General features: G+C 42.4%; 1 long non-coding RNA gene across 1 annotated transcript in view; it reads right to left on the bottom strand.

Moving 5' to 3' along the window:
* Positions 1 to 21,705, bottom strand: part of LOC134344941 (uncharacterized) — a 115,057-nt gene extending 93,352 nt beyond the window's left edge. Inside the window, exons 1-2 of the long non-coding RNA XR_010017569.1 lie at positions 21,399 to 21,705; positions 3,289 to 3,356 (exon numbers count right to left, since the gene is read on the bottom strand). This is a non-coding gene — a long non-coding RNA (uncharacterized LOC134344941). The remainder of the gene's footprint in view (positions 1 to 3,288; positions 3,357 to 21,398) is intronic.
* Between the last annotated feature and the right edge of the window lie 1,315 nt (positions 21,706 to 23,020).

Below are 23,020 nucleotides of genomic sequence, written 5' to 3'. Positions count from 1 at the left end.
CTTGGTCTTCCAGACCTCAACTTGGCCTCCACCGTTCCTGTTAAATGCCATTTCTTGATTACATTACGAACAGAGGAAATGGCTACCTGAAAACGCTTTGCTATCTTCTTATAGCCTTCTCCTGCTTTGTGGGCATCATTTATTTTAATTTTCAGAGTGCTAGGCAGCGGCTTAGAGGAGCCCATGGCTGCTGATTGTTGGGACAAGGTTTGAGGAGTCGGGTATTTATAAAGCTTTGAAATTTGCATCACCTGGCCTTTCCTAAAGATGATTGTGAACAAGCCATAGCCCTAACAAGCTAATTAAGTCAGAGACCTAGGTAAAAGTTATCTGAGAGCTCAAATCTCTTGGGGTGCTCAAACATTTGCATGGTGCTCCTTTCCTTTTTTTCACTCTAAAATTGTACGAAACAAAAATAATACACTAGTCCTGCTTAAAATGTTGAAAAGAATGTTTCATATTTAACTTTATGACTTTTGGAGAGCAGTTCATCTTCTACTCACTTAACTATTCACAGTAACAGATATATTGACCAGAGGTGCCCAAACTTCTGTATGCCTCTGTATGTATTGCAAAAATGAATAAATACTCGAATGGTAAAATAGTACAACAGTGGCTGACAAGGGAAGTCAAAGCTATTGTAAAAGCAAAAAAAAAGGGCCATACGACAAAGCAAAAATTAGTGGGAAGATAGAGGGTTGGGAAGTTTTTAAAAACCTACAGAGAGCAACTAAAATAATCATTAGAAGGGAAAAGATGAAATATGAAAGCAAACTAGCAAATAATGTCAAAGTGGATAGTAAAAGTTTTTTCAAGTGTGTTAAAAATAAAAGAGAAATGAGAGTAGATATAGGACCATGAGAAAATGAGGCAAGATAAATAATAATGGGGGCAAGGAGTTGGCTGATGAAAATATTTGGATGGACAAGGAATGATTCAAGATAAACTGCATAGCTTTGTGTATAGGAGCTCATGACTAACCAAACTTTTGGAGTTTTCGAGGAAGTTACCAGGAAAGTGGATGAAGGCTATGCAGTGGATGTTGTCTACATGGACTTTAGCAAGGCATTAACAGGGTCATGCATGGGAGACTGGTCAAGAAGGTTCAGTCGCTCGGTATTCAGGATGAGACAGTAAATTGGATTAGACATTGGCTTTGTGAGAGAAGCCAGAGAGTAGGTGGTTTCCTCTCTGACTGGAGGCCTGTGACTGGTGGAGTGCCACAGGGATCGGTCTTGGATCATTGTTGTTGTTTGTCATCTATGTCAATGATCTGGATAATAATGTGGTTAACTGGATCAGCAAATATGCAGATGACACCATGATTGGGGGTGCAGTGGACAGTGAGGCACGCTATCATGGCTAGCAGAGGGACCTGCATCAGCTGGGAAAATGGGCTGAAAAATGGCAGATGGAATTTAATGCAAACAATTGCGAGGTGTTGCACTTCAGTAGGACCAACCAGAGTAAGTCATACACAGTGAACGGTAGGGCACTGAGCTGTGTGGTAGAACAAAGGGATCTGGAAGTATAGGTCCATAATTTGTTGAAAATGGTGTCACAGGTAGACCAGGTCATAAAATAAGCTTTTAACACTTTGGCCTTCATAAATCAATTTATTGAGTACAGAAGATGGAATGTTATGTTGAAGTTGTATAAGACATTGATGAGGCCTAATTTAGAGTATTGTGTGCAGTTTTGGTCACCTACCTACAGGAAATATATAAACAAGATTTAAAGAGTGCAGAGAAAATTTACAAGGGTATTGCCGAGTCTGGAGGACCAGAATTATGAGGAAAGATTGAATAGATTAGGACTGTATTATTTAAAATGTAGAAGATTGAGAGGAGATTTGATAGCGGTATACAAAATTGTGAGGGGTAGAGCTAAGTTAAGTGCAAACAGGCTTTTTCCACTGAGGTTGAGTGGGACTACAACTAGGGGTCATGGGTTAAGGATGAAAATGAGAAGGTTAAGGGGAATATGAGGGGAAACTTCTTCAATCAGGGGTGTGTGCTTAGCCCATTGTTCTACTCTCTCTATACCCATGACTGTATGGGTAGGTATAACTTAAACAGCATCTATAAATTTACTGGTGATGCAACTATTGTTGGTAAAATCTCAGATGGATATGAGAGGGTGTACAGGAACGAGATAGACTAGCTAATGGTGCTGCAGAAAAAACCTTGCAATCAATGTCAGTAAGAGAAAAGATTTGATTGTGGGCTTCAGGAAGGGTAAGACGAGGGAACATGAACCAATCCTCATAGAGGGATCAGAAGTGGAGAGAGTGAGCAATTTCAAGTTCCTGGGTGTCAAGATCTCTGAGGATGTAACTTGCTCTCAACATTTCGATGCAGCTATAAAGAAGGCAAGAGAGGAGCTAAATTTCTTTGGGAGCTTGAACTAAAACAACTCAAGGAGCTGAACAAAAACACTCAAAATCTTATATATTTGTACTGTGGAAAGCATTCTGACAGGCTGCATCACTGTCTGGTATGGGGTGGGGCAACTGCACATACCCAAATAAAGCTACAGAAAGTCGTAAAATTAGTCAGCTCCATCTTGGGTACGAGCCATGTTAGAACTCAAGACATCTTCAAAGAGCGGCGTCATCATTCCTAAGGATTCCCATCACCCAGGGCATGCCCTGCTCTCATTGTTACCATCAGGAAGAAGGTACAGAAGCCTGAAGGCACACCCTCAGCAATTCAGGAGCACCTTCTTCCCCTCTGCAATCCAATTCCTAAATGGACATTGAACCCTTGAACACTGCCTCACTTTTTTTTTAATATAAGGTTTCTTATTTTGCACTGTTTTAAATTTACCTATTAAATATACATATATATACCTACTGTAATTTATTTATTCCTACAGTATATTATTGTGCATTGCATTGTACTGCTGCTGCTAAGTTAACAAATTTCATGACACACGCAGGTGATAATAAACCTGATTCTGATTCATTCAGAGAGATGTGAGAGTGTGGAATGAGCTGCCAGCACAAGTGGTCCATGCAAGCTCAATTTCAATGTTTAAGAGAAGTTTAGACAGATACCTAGATGGTAGAGATATGGAGGGCTATGGTCCTGGTGCAGGTTGATGGGAGTAGACAGTTTAAATGGTTTCAGCATGAAGCCTATGACTCTATACGGTACCTATGAGCTTAGAATTGTTAAAATGCTGTTTAGAAACATATTGGATACATTACAGTCCTTCAGCTGAGGAAATCTGCCACCCTTAGCTTATATGATGATATATAATTCAAAAACACAGCAATGTGCTTACCTTTGAGACATCCTAGGGCATTCAGAGAAGGGACGTAAATGCTAGCCTTGCCAGCATTGCCATACATTCTGAAACATGAATAAAGTAAATAAACTGATTACTAACATAAGAACTTTTATCAAAAATATGAGATGTACATACAGAGCATGGTAGATCAGATATTGAGATAATGTGGAAATTGAAAGCAATCATAACCAGAGCATATTCTGCTCCAAGATCATGATAGTTTACGTCCATTCTGCCTAGGAAATGTTAAATAGATGGGTCTAACTGGACTAAAAACAGTGTGTTTCCTGGATATCAGAATTAGGACTCTCTGTTGTTCATAATATACTATATATTGATAACTTGGATTTGTCTGTTCAGCGTGCTATGACTGAAAAGCAGTATGTAGTCTCGAGCCATGCATACAACACTGTCTTTATTTAACATAAGCAAACACCCAGGGGAAATCAGGTTGAAGTATCTCATCAGAATTCAAATACACTGAGTGTGATAATTTTGAAATACAATGACAGCATATGACAGATTATTGAGAAATACCAAATGTGACTATGATGTACCCAGAGGTCAAAGTAACCAGTTGTAACCTCACCTGATCCATCCATGGGTTGGGGGTGGAGAGCCCATCCAGTCTATTATTTTGATCTATTTATGTTTCAATAATGCAAAGTACCCTAATTTCAAGATGTCTATGTGTAATGCCTGGTTCAGTGGTGCCAAACTTCTTTCTTGATTTTAATACCTGACACTTTCCTCTGTTGTTTCCCAGCAAAGATAGGTACTCTCTACTACCTGATCTATTTCACACCTCTACATTTACCTCTCTCTACATTATCAGTGAAACTGCACTGCCAGATGTTTTCATCGATCAGTATAACTTGGAGTGATCCTTCTGGGGAACGCAGGCAACTATCTACTTCCTTATCTCCTCACAGTGCACCTTCAAACCACAGAGCTGATCAGAGATAAAACAAGAATTACACAGCTACTGGGGCAATAGTGGAAAATGATGTTGGCCATCTCAAGATGAGATCTCTGTGCTGTATCAGTTCAGAGACACAGTTGTTGTGTACTTCATGTTGAAAAATCTGGTGAATCATGCTAACAGAAACGCAACAAAGAGACATTGTCACAACCATGGATTCGGCAGAGCATCAAATTCGGCAATTGCACTCATGAATATGCACGTGTCCGCTAATTATTATTTCTTTGTGTTAGTATTTGACTCCATTCATTCCATTGTATTGTTTGTCGAGACTTGGACGTAGCTGAGCTTAATTATCTGCATTCCACCTTGCCTGAGAAATTGGACTGTTGAGTCAACTGACTCTGGAGACGAGCGGTATTCGTTTAATTCTTAGTTGTTCTTTTCAGTCCCAGTGTAGGCTTCGTTTTCCATTTGAGTGTTTTAGTCAACGGCCCTGTTTGGCCTAGCATTTATTGTTTTCTTTTTCCCTTTAACATTGTTGGCATTAAAGTCTGTGAACTATCGACCTGCTTCAGTGACCCTCACTCCGCAGTTGGGCCATATCCACACCTGGTGACAGCAAGTCTTGACACACGCAAAGGTGGACCCAGTGGAGAGAGAGCAGCTGACCTTGGCCATGAGATTCATTGGTCAGAGTGATTCGTCGAGGCAACAATGTTTCGTTGGAATTCCTATGTATGAACTCCTGTTTCTGTCTCCAACATGACAGAAGGATCTTGCCAACTAATGGACCCAGCAAAGTTTGAACAGTGATGTTTTAACATCGGCGCCTTGAGGAGAGGCTGCCTTTATTCTGAGTGCATGTCCTGACTCTACATTCTGGGAGTCCTGAGTCTACGTACCAAGCTTCTCTCATCTACATTGAGTTTCTCCGGTCTCCATTCCGAGCTTTTCAAGTCACAAGTACCCAGGTTCCCAGCATTGTGGTCCCATGACTCAGATCTGCATATCAAATGCGAGCAAGCTTTTCAATTGATTCAGCATTCAAGTCAAGTGTAAATTCTGGAAGAGCCCCTCTCCAATAACTGATCACTGGCTGGTGTATGCAAATACATAAGTAACCCCATCAAGAGTATTTTTAACCCCTTGATGGAAGTCACGGTACAGACTGGGAAAATTGCACTTTCATGTAGCAAATTAAACAGATCTACAGAGAACCACATAGCTTAGTGATGAAAGAAACCTGTGTATGCTGTCTTGATCTGTAAAATTGAGGGTATCTCCTAATTGTCTCTAGAAAAATTTTGAAAGATAAAACACTGCGAACAAGATTTGAAAAGGTTCCTTCTCTAGATTTCAAGTTCCATGGTTTCAAGGTTTCCCAAGGACTTTTCTCTATGTCCCCAGGGTTTTCTTTTCCCGATCGTTTCCAAGGCTTATTCAATGTGTTTAGGCTTTTTCAATATCCTCCCCATCTTGAGGACTCCCAAGCCTCCTTCTCAGCCCTGCCCAAGGTTTCTTGATCCCAGTCTGTTGGGATTCCCAGGTCTCAGTTTCGCTGGATCCCCAAGTCTCCCTGCCTCTCAAGTTCCCCATGCCTCCTTCTCAAGTTTCCCAGGTCGCTCGAGTCATCCCTGGATCTCAATTTTCAGGTCTTCCTGGGCCATTAGATACTAGCTATAGGGAGGGGTTCCTGTAGTGACTTCTTCAAGCCTGTTCAGGGCATCAAAACTTTTGGGCTCTGAGGTTTTTAAGAGCACCTGAATTGATTAATTGTTAACAGTTATTAATTGTTTTAGAGTTTCTTGTGTTTTTCTCGAGTAACTTGCTCTTCATAATACGCTTTCCTGGTGCTTTCTGTTTAAGTTTATTTTGATAAGTTCAAATTCTGTGTTAGTTTTATTCTGGAAGCAGATGCATGATCAGAGTGTCCTCATTTTGAGAATGATTCATCTCACGGTGTCATTTGGTCGAGCTACCTCTCTCTAAGCTCATGTTACGGTCTCTCCATGGAAGTCTTTGGCTCCGATATTGGCAGTGCACACCATAGCACATATCTACCGGCATCACTGAAGGACATCTTGGACAAGTCACTGATTTGGGACTTCCAGCAGATACAAGTCTGTCGCACCTCAGGGGCTGCACCTAGAGAGGGGGTCCTATCACAACCATGGATTCAGCAGAGCATCAGATTCGGCAATTGCGCTCATGAATATGCACGTGTCAGCTAATTACTATTTCATTGTGATAGTATTTAACTCCATTCATTCCATCGTAGAATTTGTCGAGACTTCTACATAGCTATGCTTCATTATCTGCATTCCGTCTTGCCTGAGAAATTGGACTATCAAGTCAACTGACTCTGGAGACTAGCGGTATTCATTTTATTTTTACTTGTTCTTTTCAGCCACAGTGTAGGCTTCGTTTTCCATTTGAGTGTTTTAATCAATGGCCCTGTTTAGCCTAGCGTTTATTGTTTTCTTTTTCCTTTTAACATCGTTCACAATTAAGTCTGTGAAATATCGACCTGCTTCAGCGTCTCTCATTCTGAACTTGGGCATATCTGCACCTGGTGACAGACAAAGTGGGGGAATCTAGGGCTAGAGAGCATAGCCTCAGAATACAAGGCCGTCTCTTTACGGTGTCAAAGGTTATGGGGAGAAGGCATGAGAGAGGGGGTGAGAGGGATAATAAATCAGACAGAATTGTGGAGCAGACTCAGTGGTGAATGGCCTAAATTTTTTTCTATGTCTTATGGTCTTATAGCCTTAAGCTTTGGATCAATGTCACTAAAATTGGGGACTATGAAGAATTTTCACTTCGACCCTTGAGCTGTATATGACACTCACAGGTGCTAGAGGATATCCACCTCATTTTAAGATTAGAATCAGCTATGCAGAAAGATACAACTTTTCATATCACACTTCTATAATGCATGTTGGTAAGACTGCATTTCTCATGTTAATATGCTCTCAGTGGGATCACGTGACCTCCTTGTATATTTTACACCAAGGCATATAATGGTACTGCATTTCATTTGTCTGTTTTCCTTACGCTCCATTTCCAGTAGCTCCCTCCTGATTTTCCATTAATTTAATCCACATCAATTCAGGTATGTTGGCTGAATCCGATACTTCTCTCATTTGCAATCCTGTTGAAGAAAACTTTATCCTTTTTGAACAGTCTCAGTGGAATTGAAACAGGAGAATTGCTCACACTTAAAGCCATGCTTCTAAATTTGCATCTGAGGTACAGGACGTGCTCTAGTTGTGACTCAATAATGTTGCTTTATGTCCTGTTCTCCCATCAACAAAAGCAACACTGAGAACAGATACCAGAAAATTAGATGTTCAGAATCTTTAGACATCTGATTTGTTATTAGAATTACACTATCCAAATTTCTGTTGCTCACCATCAGAAGATTCCTTTGTTCACATCCTCCACTTGATAGGGTGAAGATAAGGGAAAAGGATGGAGGTAAATGGTGTTCATGGGGATGGTGGTGTTGGCAGGTAGACTTGAAAAGCGGGGAATGTGGTGTCAACATAAATGAAGGTGCAAGAAAGACTGCGGTTCAAATGTAGTTAAGTGTTCAAAAATTATTCTGGAACTTCTTAAGAATATGGAAGAATTTTTCAGCCATCTTCATTTATTCCGTGCTGCGGTCAAAATACACGCGAAGGTGAAAACATTCACTTTAGAAAAAGCTGCCATTTAGGTTGTGAGGATATCTGAATTTTAGTGATGCATGCAACACCCAGTTGTACAGATTTGATAAGATTATCAAAATGGACATTACCAGCCTTAAAGAGAGAAACTTCGATGAGATTTGAATTCATATTGTTTTCCATTAATTTTTTTCTTAATGAACATAAGGTTATTTGGAATCATAATGAGGAATAGACCAGGAAGTTAACATTTAAACCATTGAAAATTAAGGATAAATAAGTATAAGTGGGAGATCAATCAAGGAATGTGAATTACCACACCTAATTCAAAGTTAAAATATAGTCATAGATAAAGTATGGTAGCAGGTGTTTCAGCTCACTGGGGAAACCTTCACAAACTCTCACAACCCCCGATGACCCTGTCATTTCAGTCTTCAAGAGGAGAACCCACTGAAAGCATCCAGCCCAGATGGGGTATCTGGTTGAGCACTAATGATCTGTGCTGATCAACTGGCAGGTGTGTTCAACACAATCGCACACTTACAGTTAAGTCCAAATAAAGAATAAATCTAAACTAAACTTTGATGCTTGACTCTAAATGTATGTAGCAATGCAGGCCCAAAGCAGTGGGTTAATTATGAGAATATACCAGGAAAGACATTGAAGTGCGTTCACTCACCACAACGACAGCAGAATGATAAGGCCGTGTTTGTGTGTGAGTGAATGCACGTGTGTGCGTTTACCAAGTGCTCACACCCTCAAAGCTAATCAATAAGTTTTAAGACCTTGGTCTCAGTAGCTCCGTGTGCAATTAGATCCTCGATTTCTTCACTTGCAGACCCAGTCAGTTCAGATTAGCAACAACATCTCCTCCATGACCTCCATCAGCACAGGTGCACCAAGAGGCCATATGGTTAGTCCCCTGCTCGACTTGCACTTATGATTGTGAGGCTCCAACGCCATATTTAAGTTTGCTGACGACACCACTGTTGTTGACTGAATCGAAGCTGGTGATGAAACAGCATATTCATCAGATTGAAAATCTGGCTGAGTGGTGACACAACAACAACCTCTCACTCAATTCCTTTTTTTTTTGGCTCGTGCCTGCGTGCGTGCGAGTCTGTGCGTGTGCGTGCATCAGTGATGATGTCTTTTTCATGGCTTTTACAAGGCGCGGAGTGAGAGAGAGACTGTGTGGCGGGCCACTCCTCACACAGGCATCTTCGCAGTATTTTTCCCTTTATTTTACGAGGTCCAGTTGCGATCTGAACACTCAACCCGGCACGGATGGAAAACATATTTGGGAGTGGACCCGACTGGTTTCGAACCCGGGAACCTCTGCTCCCGGCTCCGGCGCCGATGTCATTACGCCACCAGCCGGCCCCCTCTCACTCAATTTCAACAAGACCAAGGAGCTGATTATTGACTTCAGGAGGAGCAAATTAGAGGTCCATGAGCCAGCTCTCGTCAGGGATCAAAGGTGGAGAGGGTCAACAACTTTAAGATCCTCTGATTTCCTGGACCCAGCACATCAATGCAATTACAAAGCAAACATGGCAGTTCCAAAACTTCTTTAGAAGATTGCAAAGATTCAGCATGACATCTAAAATATTGACAAGCTGCTAAAGATGTGTGGTGAAGAGTATATTGAGCGGCTGCACCACAGCCTGCACTGGAAACAACAATGCCCTGGAACAGGGAATCCTACAACAAGTAGTGGATGTGACCCACTTCATCACAGGCAAAGCCCTCTCCGCCATGGAGAACACCTACATGGAGCGCAGTCGCAGGAAAGTAGCATCCATCATCCGGGACCCTGGTCACCCAGACCATACTTTCTTCTCTCTGCTGCCATCAGGAAGAAGGTACAAACAAGAGAAAATCTGCAGATGCTGGAAATCCAAGCCACACACACAGAATGCTGGAGGAACTCAGCAGGCCAGGCAGCATCTATGGAAATACGTACAATCGACATTTCAGGCCGAGACCCTTCAGCAGGACTGGAGAATCAAAGATGAGAAGATTTGAAAGGTGCGGGGAAAGACAGAGAAACACAAGGTGATAGGTGAAAGCAGGAGGGTTAGAGATGAACTGAAGAAATGGGAAGTTGATTGGTGAAAGAGATACAAGGAGGGAGAAAGGGGAGTCTGATAGGAAAGGGCGGAAGGCCATGGAAGAAAGAAAACGGGGAGGAGCACCAGAGGGAGATAAGTAAGATGAGAGATGGAAAAAGCGAAGGACAGTAGTGAAGGGTGGTGGTGGGGGGGTGGGGGGGGGGGAGTTGGACAGACCATTACCAGAAGTTCGAGAAATGGACGTTATGCTATCAGGTTGGAGGCTACCCAGACAGAATATAAGGTGTTGTACCTCCAACCTGAGTGTGGCCTCATCGTGACAGTAGAGGAGGCCATGGATTGACGGACATATCGAAGTGGGAATGGGAAGTGAAATCAAAATGGGTGGCCACTGAGAAATCCCGCTTCCTCAGGCGGATGGAGCGTAGGTACTTGGCAAAGCGGTCTACCAATCGTGTCTCACCGATATAAAGGAGGCCACACTGGGAGCACCAGTCACAGTATATGACCCCAACAGACTCACAGGTGAAGTGTCACCTCACCTGGAAGGACTGTTTGGGGCCCTGAATGGTAGTGAGGGAGGAGGTGTTGGGGCGGGTGTAGCACTTTTTCCGCTTGCAACAAGTGCCAGGAGAGAGATCAGTAGGGAGGGACGAATGGACAAGGGAGTAGCATAGTGAGCGATCCCTGCGGAAAGCAGAAAGTGGAGGGGGGGGTGGAGGGAAAGATGTGCTTGGTGGTGGGATCCCATTGGAGATAGTGGAAGTTCCAGAGAATCATGTGCTGGGTGCAAAGGCTGGTGGAGTGCTAGGTGAGGACAAGAGGAACCCTATCCCTGGTAGGGTGGTGGGAGGATGGGGTAAGAGCAGACATGCGTAAAATGCAAGAGAGGCGGTTGAGGAAAATGTTGATGGTGCAAAAAGAAGGTACAGGAGCCTCAGGACCCACGCCACCAGGTTCAGGAACAGTTATTCCCCGCAAACCATTAGGTTTTTAAAACAGTTGGGAATGACTTTACTCAACTTCACTCACTCCATCACTGCACTGTTCACACAACTTTCATGGACTCTTCATCTCATGTTATCGATATTTATTGTGTATTTATTATTATTATTTCATTTTTTCCTTCTGCATTTGCACAGTTTGTTGTCTTTTTGCACACTGGTTGTTTGTTCACCCAGTTGAGTGTGATCTTTCATAGATCCGATTATGTTTCTTGGATTTACTATATATGCCCACAAGAAAATGAATCTCAGCACTTTGATGATAAATTTACTTTAGATTTTAAACTTTGAAAGGACAACTCATGCAAAGGTGAAGAGGGAAATGTAATTTTCACAAAGCAGTTGTCCAGTAACATATGTTCCTACATTTCACCAGGTGGCTCCTTCTCATCGCATTGTTTTGCACATTAATAATTCTGTGCTCCGATCAAGCAGACCACTTTCATTCTGCAAATATTGTACTATTGATTGAATTAGATTATTCCCACCACAAAGTAGATTATATTAACAAGGTTACAGAGAGTTCCGTTGAATATGTTAAAGGTCAAGTCAAGCAAGTTAACCAAGTTTATTGTCATGTGCACAAGTACATGAAAGACAAGTATAATGAAAAACTGATTTGCAACAGCATCACAGGCATATAGATTCAGACAATACATGCAGATGATTAATTATATATACTGTAGATTATACAAGACTGAAGAAAAAAATGGTGCAAAACAAGACATAAATGCTATAAAATATAATCAGAGACAAGTCCACAGTAATAAGAGAGATTAATGTAATAAAAAAAATTCTAAGCTAAGCTAAGTGAGTGAATATGAATCCTCGTGTCAGTGCAGAGCACACATTCAACATCAATCACTTGTCTATTATAGAAAAACAATAATCTTTGTTAGTTATTGCCTGTGGACTTGAAAGAAGATATGACCAAGTTTCAAAATGCTTTGTAGGGCCCAATTTTGATGCTTTTTGCTGCCTAGTAATCAAAATGGTCAACGAGAAGCTTAGCCACATATCCTATGGGAGATACATAGGACATCATTGGTAAAAGCACTTATATGCATTCACCTAGAGAATTACGTACAGAATGTGACAGGCATTTAAACACATGCAGCGCCTGACTCTATCTAAGCTTCTAAAATTCAAAATGGCAAATTCTGTTGGTGGAAGTTCCAGCTACTGATGCAGGAGTGAACTTGATAGGAAGGTGGAAGAAGTTGTATCGAACATGGGATGAGGAATGAATCTGACTGGGAATTAGAATGTACACAGCACTGTTGGACATCTGGCTACAATGAAGAGCAGAGGTGATCAAGGGATGTTGTCACAAATGGGCAGCTGTGTGGCTTATTTGCCAATTTCAGTGTTTTTCTAGCTAGTATTCTTCTTGTGTTCTGGACAACCATATGTACGGGAAGAGGATTTGGCTGGATAAATGACTCACATTGTATCAATGTATGCATGTAATTGTGAGCAATATGGACAGTACTTTTCCACAGGTCAATGATATACACACAAGAACAGGATGGTTGACTGCCAAACTACCTGTTCTTCTGTAAGTAGCATTTAGCTCCAAATACTCGTGAGGCAAAAGGAGTGGCAAAGTTGCATACAAATCAGAAAGGCCATGATTTATTGGAGAGACAAGTGTTTTTATGGTTGCATTAATAACTCAGATTGGTACATTCTCTCCTTTATATCAAAGTCAAGGGATGCCATTAAGTATTTGTAGAACATTATGAGAGGGTTTAGCAGACGTCCGTGTGTTGCTGTAGATATGATTACTAATGATGTGAGTAAATAAATTTGTTAGTTCTTGCAGGAAAATATTAGGTATCTGTAGAATTTATTGGCCCAAATTATGAGGCAGATCACTCTTTCACTTGGAACTACCAGCATTCAGTAGCTTATCACAGTATATCCAGGACTTTTGTGTGTATGTTGAAACATAGTTGACGGCGGTGTATCTGATCATCTGCACCATTGCTAGTTTTATCACTGAATCCATTGGCAGAGAAGGGCCAAGTTCAGATAAACCTTCAGCCATATGCTAAGCTGGCGGGCCCTAACTATTGACGACTCCTCTGGCTGTAGTTTCAGTAATACACATTAACGTGATGGCTAGCACTGAAACTTTTTGACAGTTCAAATCTTGCACTTGACCCTGCTTTATTTTATTGCAATTTTCTAGTAAAAAGGAGGGAAGGGCTTTAAATATTGTCAATCAATTTGCTTTGGTGATGGGCTGTCTGGATGAATGAGAGACAATATTGTACCCTCTGAAGTATAGGTGAAAGGTTTGTGAAGTTGCTTCATGAGGTACGGTTCAGTAAAGCATACAAGTATACATTATGGGAATGCTAGTAATTGGGAGAAATTTTGGTAAGCGGGGCATTTGGGATGTCACTTAAAATGACAGAATAAAGCATGCTGTGCAATTGGTGGAACAAGCCATTTGACGATGAAGATTCTCACCTTAATAATTCATTTCAGATTGTAAATATCTTCTTGTAGTATGCTTCACCTGAAACAATACACCTAGTTACAGCTCCTGCTATCATTTCTTCCTCCACCTTCAGAGCACATGGTCTGAAATCCCTTGTACTCCTACCAATCCAACGTGTATTTTTCTCTCTATAATTGAGAGAAGATGGCGGCGTGACGCAGCGCGCAGCTGCCACTCCAGAATGAATATCAGTAATCTGTCAAGTAGGATGCCATGCACAATCCTGATTTGATGGAGACAGATGTGAGAAGCATGGAGGAACATCTGGTGAAACTTCTGAAATGCCTGTTTCACTGCCGCTGCTGCTGTGTGATCCAGAATCTCCGGAGGGGAAGGCCCTGAATCCTCAGCTTTGCCTGTTGCTTGGCAGCTGGGTACGGGGTCAAAGCGCTCGGCAGAGATGGTGCTCGGTGCTCGGTGTCGGAGGGCTGGTCAGAGGCTCGAAGTTTTCGGACGGACTCAGAGTCGGCTGTGGTCGGGTGCTTCCAGGATGCTGCATCGGCAAGTTTGCGGTACTGGAGGTTCATGGCAGGAGGAGTTTTTCTTCCTTCTACCGTCTGAAAATGAGCTGATGGGGCTATCAGGACTTTGAGATTTTCTTTTACTGTGCCCATGGTCTGCTCTTTATCAAATTACGGTATTGCTTTGCACTGTTGTAACTATTTGTTATAATGATGTGGTTTTTGTCAGTTTTAGACTTGGTCTATTTTGTGTTTCTGTGATATCATACTGGAGGAACATTGTATCATTTCTTAATGCATGCATTACTAAATGACAATAAACGAGGAATGAGTGTCCTCATAATCTAAAAATAAACATCTTCCAACAACCCTCCATTGTCAGAGAGCCTTGGTGGTTGCTCTGTGCATGTTCACACCCTGATTGATTTTTGACGGGGTGATGGAGATCGGAGGGGAAAGTAAAAGATCATCCATAATATTACTGTAAAGCAGATTTGGCACAAGGGGCTGAATGGCCTACTCCTACTATATTTTTTTCAATCTTCTGATGTTCATATGCTCTTCAGGAATCACAGTTCAAATGTGCACTCCAGAAGCCTTTCAGTACTTCTTACAGCTGTTTTCCTTTAAGAGATGCAGACTTACAACTACAACCATTATCGTATTTTCCCCTGATGACCTGCTGTCAGCAGAGAGCACAAGTTACATGCAATAATTAATTAAAGGAGTGGCAGGCACACATCTAATTTACTGCCTGGAAGATAATGATTGGGCTGGGATTAACTGAGAACCATATTAATGCTATATTTGCAGGTGAGCATTTAAACACCATCTACTCTCAAACATACAAAGGAAGAGTTTGCATGTGTAGCAGCTACTGCCTTGGAAGATTGAAAATCTAGCAATAAGACCTTGCCGCCATTATGTGAGTTCAAGATAACACCATGGCTGGAAGGCTTGACAGAGACTTCTTTCTTGCCATAAGACTGAAGTTTTAGTGTTCACAAATGAAATGACAGTGTGCTTCAAACATTCATTCATCACCCAGGCATCTTCATTTTTCTTGATTTCAAATTTCAAGGTACTAATACCAAATCTTTTGACATTTAATGTAAAAATATATGTAAAACCATCAGTCATAGAGGGGCAGGGTAATAGTTGACCATGATGCACACAGCTATAACAAAAACAAAACAACGCCACTATTTATTCAGATGCCATTGTATAAGGTACACCTGTACAACTGCTCATTAATGCACATATCTAAGCAGCCAATGATGCTGGTATGGTCAAGAGGTTCTGTTGTTGTTCAAACCAATTATCAGAATAGGGAAGAAATGTGATCCAAGTTACTTTGACTGTGGAATGATTTTTGACGCCAGACAGAGTGGTTTCAGCATCTTAGAAACTGCTGATCTTCTGGGATTTTTACATGCAGCAGTCTCTAGAGTTTACAGAGAATGGTGTAAAAAAAACAAAAAAAAACATCCAGTGAGTGTCAGTTCTGTGGACAAAAACAGCTTGTTAATGAGAGAGGTCAGAGCACAATGGCCAGACTGGTTCAAGCTGACAGGAAGGCAATAGTAACTCAAATAACCATGCCAAATAACAGTAGTGTGCAGAAAAGCAACTCTGAACGCACAACACGTCGAACCTTGAACTCGATGGGCTATATCAGTAGAAGATCATGGATATACAACTAAGTGCATTTATATGACATTTTTCAAAACCAGAAAATTGTTAACAACTATTTAAATAATTCAGAAGGAAAATCACAGTCCCAATCCACAAAAAAAAACACTATAGACAATAAGTTACCAAAAACACCATTGTGATAAAGCTCAGCTAATTTCTTTGGCAATGTTGATTATTGAATTCATAATGGGTATGAAGTCAAGAGAACATGTCTTCCCTATTTTTCTTTGAACAGTATTGTGGATTATCTTGTATCTGCTTGAAAGGGCAGATATTGGGTCAATATCTCAAAGTGAAAGTCAAAGTAAATTTATTACCAAAGTATGTATATGTTGCCATACACTACCTTGTGATTCATTTTCTTGCATGCATTTTCAGGAAAATAAAGAAATAAAATAGAATTTATGAAAAACCATACCTCAACAAAGACTGACAAACAACCAACGTGCAAAACATGACAAATTGTGTAAATAAAAAATAAATAACACTGAGAATCTGATTCATGTGTTGTAGAGACCTTGAAAGAGAATCTGTAGGTTGTCGAATCAGTTCCGAGTTGTAGTGAGTAAGTGGAGTTATCCACACCAGTTCAGGAGCCTGATGGTTCTAGTGTAATCTGTTCCTGAACCTGGTGATGTGGGACCTAAGTTTTCTATACTTCCTACCCGATGGTAGTAGTGAGAAGAAAGCATGGTTTGGATGGTGGGGCTCATTGTTGATCGGTGCTGCTTTCTTGTGACATCACTCCATGTAAATATGATCAATGCTGGGGGTGGATTTTCCTTTGATGTTTTGGGCTTTATCCATCACTTCTCCATTCCTGAACTCTGGATACTCTCCAAATTTTCAGTGACATCCTGAATCTATGCAAACTTATAATAAAGTAGAAACATTGTTGTGCATTCTTTGTGTTGGCATTTCCATGCTGGTCGCAGGACAAACCCTCTAATATGACAAAGCCAAGGAATTTAAAGTTACTAACCTCTCCTCCTCCAGACTCCTAGTGAGGACTAGTTCATGGACCTTCTTCCTCCTGTAGCTGATAGTCATCTCTTTGCTTTAGTTGATACTGAGTGAGAGGTTGTTATTGTGGCACCATTCAACCAGATTTTCAATCTTCCTATATGCCAGGGAGCTACCAAGGACCAGGTCTTGGATCTTAGTGATGGATTTTGACGGATTGATGGTGTTGAATGCTGAGCTGTAGTCAATGAAGAACATCCTGATGTATGTATCTTCATTGTCCAGATTTTCCAAAACTGAGTGAAGGGCCAATGATTAGCATCTGCTGGTGACCTGTTATGGTAGATAAATTGGAGTGGATCCAGGTCACTTCACAGGCATGAGTTGATATGCTTCACGACCAACCTTTCAAAACATTTCATCATAGTGGAGATAAGTTTCATCGCATGATAGTCATTGAGGCAGGTTTCCATGTTCTTTTTGGACACCAATATGATTTGAGGCCTGCTTGAACCATAATGTTACCTCAGACTGCTGAAGCGAGAGGTTGAAAATGTCTGTAAACATTCCAGCCACGTGATATACACAGGTCTTCACTACTTGCCTGTCTGGGCCAAATGCTTTCTGTGGATTCATCCAATTGAAGGATGCTCTTCTGTCAGCCTCAGAGACTGAAATCACAGGGTTGTTGAGGTCTTTGAGGGTTTGTGAAGGTGCCTCCGTGTTCTGGCAGTCTAAGTGAGCATAAAATGCTTTGAGATCATCTGGAGCGAAACCTTGTTGTCATTTATGTTCCTTTGCATTTATGTTTTTATGTTTTGCTTTGAAAGAGGTGATGACATTCAAGCCCTGCCACAGCTGTCCTTTGCTGATTCACGTTTAGTCCTGAATTACGACTTTGAATTTGGGATGGCTTTCTAAAGGTCATACCTGGGCCCGACAGATGGCGGCGCGTGTATATCACAAGGCTCAGTGTCTTACCAGATTTTGAAAAATAGTGTTAATTTATCTACTTGTTTCCTGTGTGTTCGCTTGATTCGGCTATGTGAACTACACTTACAGCAAACAGACACTTTTGGACATTAACTATCGATGCACCAACACAGTTTTGGACTATCCACTCAACTTCGTCCAACTGCCTCCGGAGTTAGTAAGGACACTGCGGACCTACATGCAACTCGCTCCGACCGGAAGGGCCTGGCGCCGGCATCAAGACCGTAAACAAAAACGGGGGAAGCGTGGAGGTCTGCGTGCTAGGCTAAGGCTAAATCCACACCGGTCAGTGCTACCTAGCACCTTCCTCGCCGATATTCGGTCTCTGACGAACAAGCTGGACGAACTAAGGACTTGGACCCTCACACAAAGAAGGCTTATGGATTGCAACGTCATGATTTTTACAGAGGCGTGGCTAAACATCCCAAACAACGTGATGGAACTGGAAGGGCGCATAGTCTTCAGGGCTGACAGAGCTGCAACAGCGACAGGTAAAAGCAGAGGAAGTGGTTTATGCATCTACGTGAATCGATCATGGTGCACTAACTCTACTATTGCTGACACTTATTACTCTGCTGATCTGGAATACCTGATTATTAAGTGCAGTCTTTTTTATCAACCACGAGAGTTTACATGCATCATTGCTGTTGCAGTTTATGTACACCGGATGCTAATGCTAAAGTAGCCATGAAAGACCTCAGTGTCGCTATTAGCAAGCTGCAGACATTGCATCCAGACGGAGCCTTTATTGTCGCTGGGGACTTTAATCATTGTAACCAAGATGTAACCATCCTGCCAAGATTTTACCGAAATGTATTACGCACCACCAGGGGTAATAAAACCTTAGATCATGTCTACACAAATGTGGCTGATGTTTGCAAAGCCACTACCCTCCCCCATCTGGGTCAGTCCGACCATCTTTCATTGTTTCTGCTTCCCAAGTACAGCCCGGTCATTAAACATGTGAAACCCACAATGAAGACTATTCAGATCTGGCTGGAGGGTGCTGACTCCGCTCTTCAGCACCAATTCCAGCACACAGACTGGAGCCCATTTGCTGCCCATGTCACCACAGACTCTCAGATTAACATTGATTTATATACCAACCCTGTCCTTGAGCACATCAACAAGTGTGTAGATAGAGTGACATCACAAAAACAAATAAAAGTTTTCCCCAATCAGAAACCATGGATGAACAGAGAAGTTCACCTCCTGCTCAAAGCCAGATCTGGTCTGGAGACCGGGAGGCTTACAGCTCAGCCAGGACCAACCTGAGGAGGGGAATCTCTCAGGCTAAACACAAATTCAAACAGAGAATCAAGGAGCATTTCAACTCCTCAGACCCCCAGCGCATGTGGCATGGCATACAGGTCAATACAGACTTCAAACCATTTAGTACTGTGCCCCCTTCCAGCTCTGCTTCCCTCCCTGATGAGCTCAATTACTTCTACACTTGCTTTGACTGAGAGAACAAGGAGGTCACCCTCAAAGCAGATCTCCCATCTGGTGAACTGCCTCTCTCACTTTCCACCTCCAATGTTGTCGCCACCCTGAGCAGGGTGAATGTACGGAAGGCAGCTGGTCCGGATGGAATACCTGGCCGTGTGCTCAGAGTCTGTGCAGGGCAGTCAGCCGGGGTCTTCACGGACATTTTTAATCTGTCCCTGGCCAAGGCAATTGTCCCCACAAGCTTCAAGATCGCCACCATTGTGCCAGTGCCGAAGCATTCCACTGCCACGGGCCTGAATGACTTCCATCCAGTTGCACTCACCCCCATCATTGCAAAGTGCTTTGAGAGACTGGTTCTATCACATCTGAAATCCGTCTGCCCACTACCCTGGACCTCCATCAATTTGCCTATCGCACCAACAGGTCAACAGAGGACGCCATCTCCACAGCACTTCACTCTGCCCTGACCCACCTGGACAGCCCCAACTCTTATGTCAGAATGCTGTTCATTGACTTTAGTTTGGCATTCAATACTGTGACCCCCTCCAAGCTGATCACCAAACTTCACCAGCTTGGTATCAGCTCATCCCTCTGCAATTGGACCTTGGACTTTCTGACTAACAGAACCCAATCAGTTAAGTTAGACAACCTCTCCTCCTCCACTCTCACCCTGAACACCGGTGTGCCTCAAGGCTGTGTGCTGAGCCCTCTTCTGTACTCCCTTTTCATCTATCACTGCGTTCCTGTACATGGTTCTAACTCCATAATCAAGTTTGCAGATGACACCACAGTGGTTGGCCTGATCAGAGGGGATGACGAGATGGCCTACAGGGATGAGGTCCAGCACCTGGCTGCGTGGTGTGCCGACAACAACCTGGCCCTTAACACCCAGAGACCAAGGAGATCATTGTGGACTTCAGGCATGCTAGGAGCCACACTCACATCCCCATCTACATCAACTGAGCTGTACTGGAGCGTGTATCAAGCTTCAAATTCCTTGGTGTCCAAATTTCCGAGGATCTCACCTGGTCCCTGAACTCCTCCACCCTGATTAAAAAGGCGCAACAGCACCTTTATTTCCTGCGGAGCATCCAGAAGGCTCACCTCCGTCCCAGGATACTGACGGACTTTTACTGCTGTATCATTGAGAGCATACTCACCAACTGCATCTCAGTGTGATATGGCAATTGTCCCGTATCGGACTGCAAAGCACTCCAGCGTGTGGTGAAAACTGCCCAGCGAATTATCGGCACCCAATGTACCACCATTGAGAACATCTACCATAAACGCTGCCTGGGCAGGGTGAAAAGCAGCATCGAGGATTCATCTCACCCTAACCATGGACTTTTTACTCTCCTCCCAACCGGTAAGTGCTACAGGAGCCTCCGCTCCCGCACCAGCAGGCACAGGAAGGGCTTCTTCCTTGAGGCTGTGACCCTGCTGAACCTCACATCACAGTGCTAAGCAGTATTGCACCCATATTGTACTGTCTCAGTACTTTTATATTTGTGTGCTGTAGCACTTACTTCTTATTCACAGTTATTTTGTAAATAATACTATTCTTTGCATTTCTGGTTAGAGGAGAGTAAAAAGTCCATGGTTAGGGTAAGATGCATCCTTGATAATGCTTTTCGCCCGGCCCGGACAGCATTTATGGTAGATGTTCTCAATGGTGGGCAATTGGATGCCAATAATCCGCTGGGCATACCAATGAAGTCAACCACCTCAGAAAAGACTGTTTCCACTGTAAGGACTATCTTCCCCAGAAATAGCTTACCAGAATAAATTGTGAGTAACAACGGACCACAATACATGTCAGAAAAGTTTAGACTGTTCATGAAGAAAAATGACATCAAACATTTCAAGTCAGTTTCTCACCACCCAGCAATGAATGGATCAGCTGAAAGGCTTAGCCAAACCTTCATGAAGTCCATCAGATCTATGGACAAGGAGGACATTTCTCTACAGCACAAAGTGAACAACTTCCTTTTTGGGTATTGGAACTCTGCTCATGCAATTACAAATCCAACTGTTCACGTAATACTGTTCTTGAGCAGGAATATGAGATAGACCTGCTGAAACCAGATCTACAGAAGGAAGTGCAGAATAAATGGTCAGCCAATTGCCAAGTAAATGAGCAAGGAGATTCAAGGCTAGACATTAAGTCCTAGTGCATGATTACTGATAAGTCAAGTGGACACCCAGTAGAATAGCTACAAGAACTAGACCACTGATGTATACAGTTGATGTTGGAGATCATACATGGACACATCCCTGGATCAGATACTGGATGTTCAGCCAATGAACACACCTGTGCAGGCTGCGTCCAACAAGACAGACACATTGCATCCACCAGACTTACCTCTCAGTGATTATCATATCACCAACAGCAACGGGATACCTGAAGCAAGGACGCCTACAGAACAGCCGGAAAAGGTCCTCTTTATTCGCACACTTTGCCTTTTGCCAATCAGCCAATATTCTATATGTGTTAGTATTTTTTATGTAATACCATGGCCTGCTATCTGGCTTAGCAACAGCATTTGTAGAACCTTGTCAAAGGCCTTCTGAAAATCCAGGTAAACAATATCCACTGACTTTTCTTTCTCTATCTTGCCTGTTATTTCCTCAAAGAATTCCAATAGATTTGTCAGGCAAGATTCTCCCTTAAGAAAACCATGCCGACTTTGGCCTTTTTTTATCATGTGACTCAAAGTACCCCGGAACCTCATCCTCAATAATGGACTATAACGTCTTCCCAACCATTGACGTCAGGCTAACTAGACTGTAATTACCTTATGATTTGCTATTGCTCTGAAACCATTCTGATGTAGTGATTCTTGAATGATCACGAGTAATGCATCCACAGTTTCTTCAGCTGCCTTTTTCAGAACCTTCGATTGTAGTCCATCTGGTCCAGGTGAATTATTTACCTTCTGATCTTTCAACTTCCCAAGCAACTTCTCCTTAGTAACAGCAGCTATGCTCTCTTTTGAACCCGACATTCTTGAATTTCTAGCACTTTGCTGGTGTCTTCCACATTGAAGACTGACAGTAAATACATATCCAGTTTGTCTGCCATTTCTTTTTTCCCCATTACTACCTCTCCAGCATCATTTTCCAGCAGGTCTATGTCCAGTCTTCCCTCTCTTTTACTTAGAAACCATAGAAACCATAGAAAAACTACAGCACAGAAACAGGCCTTTTGGCCCTTCTTGGCTGTGCCAAACCATTTTCTGCCTAGTCCCACTGACCTGCACACGGACCATATCCCTCCATACACCTCCTATCCATCTATCTGTCCAATTTATTCTTAAATGTTAAAAAAGAACCCGCATTTACCACCTCGTCTGGCAGCTCATTCCATACTCCCACCACTCTCCATGTGAAGAAGCCCCCCCTAATGTTCCCTTTAAAATTTTCCCCCCTCACCCTTAACCCATGTCCTCTGGTTTTTTTCTCCCTTTGCCTCAGTGGAAAAAGCCTGCTTGCATTCACTCTATCTATACCCATTATAATTTTATATACCTCTATCAAATCTCCCCTCATTCTTCTACACTCCAGGGAATAAAGTCCTAACCTATTCAACCTTTCTCTGTAACTGAGTTTCTCAAGTCCCGGCAACATCCTTGTAAACCTTCTCTGCACTCTTTCAACCTTATTTATATCCTTCCTGTAATTTGGTGACCAAAACTGAAAACAATACTCCAGATTCGGTGTCACCAATGCCTCATACGACCTCATCATAACATTCCAGCTCTTATACTCAATACTTTGATTAATAAAGGCCAATGTACCAAAAGCTCTCTTTATGACCCTATCTACCTGTGACGCCACTTTTAGGGAATTTTGTATCTGTATTCCCAGATCCTTCTGTTCTACTGCACTCCTCAGTGCCTTACCTTTAACCCTGTATGTTCTACCTTGGTTTGTCCTTCCAATGTGCAATAACTCACACTTGTCTGTATTAAATACCACCTGCCA

The sequence above is a fragment of the Mobula hypostoma genome, chromosome 4 (genome assembly GCF_963921235.1).
Source record: "Mobula hypostoma chromosome 4, sMobHyp1.1, whole genome shotgun sequence".
NCBI classification, from domain to species: Eukaryota; Metazoa; Chordata; class Chondrichthyes; order Myliobatiformes; family Myliobatidae; genus Mobula; species Mobula hypostoma.
This window is presented reverse-complemented; position numbering and strand designations above follow the sequence as displayed.